At 42.0% G+C, this 2,538-nt stretch overlaps 1 protein-coding gene across 1 annotated transcript in view; it reads left to right on the top strand.

Annotated features, from left to right (window-relative positions):
• Positions 1 to 1,585: 1,585 nt before the first annotated feature.
• lmo4b (LIM domain only 4b) overlaps positions 1,586 to 2,538 on the top strand; it is an 11,178-nt gene continuing 10,225 nt past the window's right edge. Inside the window, exon 1 of the mRNA XM_023416528.2 lies at positions 1,586 to 2,095. The gene's annotated coding sequence lies outside the window, so the exon portion shown is untranslated. The remainder of the gene's footprint in view (positions 2,096 to 2,538) is intronic.

Here is a 2,538-nt window from a genome sequence, read left to right as displayed (position 1 = left end):
CTCCACCTCCTTCTCCTCCTCCTCCTCCTCCTCCTCACTTCAACTAGCCATAATTATTTTGCAAAAGAGCTCCAGAAAAAGAACATGCAGAGTAATTTCTCTTGCCCATTTATGAAAAGCTCATTAAAATAGGCCTGGAACAAACAAAGCTTTTCCTGTGAGGCCCCTTTTCAAATTCATTTCATAATTTCCCTCTGTTTTAATCATTTATATCAATTAATCATTCCTTGGTGGAAAAGATATTCTTTGCCATCTTCTGTGGTTTTTTTGTTCTAGCAAGTGAGAGGCTTGATGAGAATGTCAAGAGAATGTGGCTCAAACCAAGGTGGAGTAGCATTGGCTTTGCCAAAGGGAAATCAGCTTGATGCAGCACAATCTCTTTGGAGCTGCAGGAATAATTAAACAATTAAAGTCAAGAAAAAGATCATCTTTATACATCTGATGTCTTTCTAATGAAGCCAGGGGCATCTTATAATAAAGCTGTTTTGTCATGTAAAACCACTCAACCCGGTGAATCTCAAGCAACTTTTCTCTGAGGCAACTTTTCTCCAATAGAAACACTTTTTCAAATTTTTTTTTTTTACTTTAACTGAAGACATCACTTGTTTTTGCACGGGAGAGTTTAAAGCATCTGCACTGCAACAGCTTTTATTTTGGTATAAGCTAAATATAAAAGAGGATGAATTCCCTTCTCTTTCAGCTGCATGTTAGAAAACATTTCAGCACCACAATATTTTTTATTAAAAGGTGTTTCAGTTGCCTCCAGTTTATTGTCTCTTTGATGTGAAACTAAAACCGTAAGACTGAATTAATTAAATGATCTCAGCCAAATCGAGGTCTTGCAAATTAGCCTTAATAGGTGTTGAAACCAACGACCTGAGGCTTAATGAGGTTGTAAACGACAGCAGGCATTGCTGCGATTATTTTCAGTGACAGACGATGGCGCCACTACGCAGCTATTAGGCCTTGATATTTCCCAGAGGTTGGAGTCATCCTCGGTAAACTAAGTAGTTATTGAATGTCAACTAATTAAACTCAGACGTGAGATGAATGTAGCCGAGTGGATGTTGCCATGCAGCTTGTATTTAAAAAAAAAAAAAATTGTCCGGTCACATAGGAAACCATTCAGTGCAGAGATAGGGAGATATCCATCAGTTTTAACATGATAATATTCAGCTGCCACAGCCAATCACTCCTCTATTATGAATAAAGACGATTAAAGAAGATAATAAATCAACATTAATTATTGCAACTTATCAAACAGGACACACATAAAGGCTAGACTTATTATAAGGACCTTATTATTAGGTACTTTGCGGTCTCTTTAAACTGTTAACTGTTGTGTTTTCGTTTTGTTATTTTGTTTTTTTGACAGTCGTCTCTTGTCCGTTGCTTTCGCACCTTTCAGGTCCACCTCGACCGATCCCCTCCGTTTCCATCCGTCTCTGCGTGTCCAAGTCAATCTCACCTCCCTCTGATTGGCTGGATTTATTATTCCTCTTAAATCGACTGCGCGCCGATTGGCTGCGGCGGCACCTTCGTCACGAGGCTAAAAGGGGTTTTTTACTGGAGGTTTCTTCCTGTCAGCGACACATGTAGAACAAGCAGCTAACGGGACCCGGAGACCAGACCAGAGGACAGTCAGTTATAGCCTCTCTGCCAGCCTCGTTATTTCTTTTTCCGTCCTTTTGCCAAAAGCACGCACTTCTTATTTTCGAGGACGTTGCGGCACACGTAGACCTGTAATTACGTCTCGCAATGGACTTCTTTTGTTCCAGCGAAAAGAAAGAGCTCTAAAGCGGCAGCAACAGTGAGACGGGAACCATCCAGTGGAAATACTATCTGATAACTCCATTTGCTCGGCGCTCCGCTTGTTGCCAGTGAACACACGAGCACGAGTCCTCGCTGAGGTTCGCAGTCGCGCGGAGCTGGAGGCCGACCGCCGCGCGATATAGTGTGTCCGCTTTTTTACCTGTACTTTTTTTTTTTTTGAGGAGGGGGTGGGGGGGGACTGTTGTTCTCGCCTACCTGTTCACCTACTTTACCCTTCAAGTCCTTAACTTTACAGCCATTACACTTAAAAGAGACAAACGAGGTGGGTGTTTGTTGCTGTTATGTTTGCATGGCGAGCGATTCCTTTAAAATGTATTTTGTTCTTTCTAATTATAGCTAGTTTTCACTGGAAACCAGCTTCGTCGGTTCTACTTATATGTGGCGGTGATATTTGATAGCCTGTGTAATTCTTAGCGACATTAACCTCATTCCCCTTAAACCCCTATTCACGCATTTACACCGCAATAACACCAGCGTGATGCTACATTTCTTTAATTTTCCAAAAAAAAAATTGAAAAAGGAAAAGCAGCAGCCATCGGACAGGACCTTTTAGCACATGGCTGGCTGATAGGTTTTTTCCCCTCTCTCCTATTTCCATGACTTGGTCTCTGCGCCCAAATTGCCTGCCCGTGTAATTACTTGAGTTAGCCCATTTAAGTTAAAAGCCACCCCCCTCCTCCTCCTCCGCCTCCTCCTCCTCTTCTC

Source organism: Seriola lalandi, unplaced genomic scaffold (genome assembly GCF_002814215.2).
Source record: "Seriola lalandi dorsalis isolate HSWRI2012SDOR001 ecotype SW California unplaced genomic scaffold, Sedor1 jcf7180002054566, whole genome shotgun sequence".
Taxonomy (NCBI): Eukaryota; Metazoa; Chordata; class Actinopteri; order Carangiformes; family Carangidae; genus Seriola; species Seriola lalandi.
The sequence above is the reverse complement of the archived record's forward strand: the minus strand, read 5'-3'. Positions and strand labels throughout refer to the sequence as shown.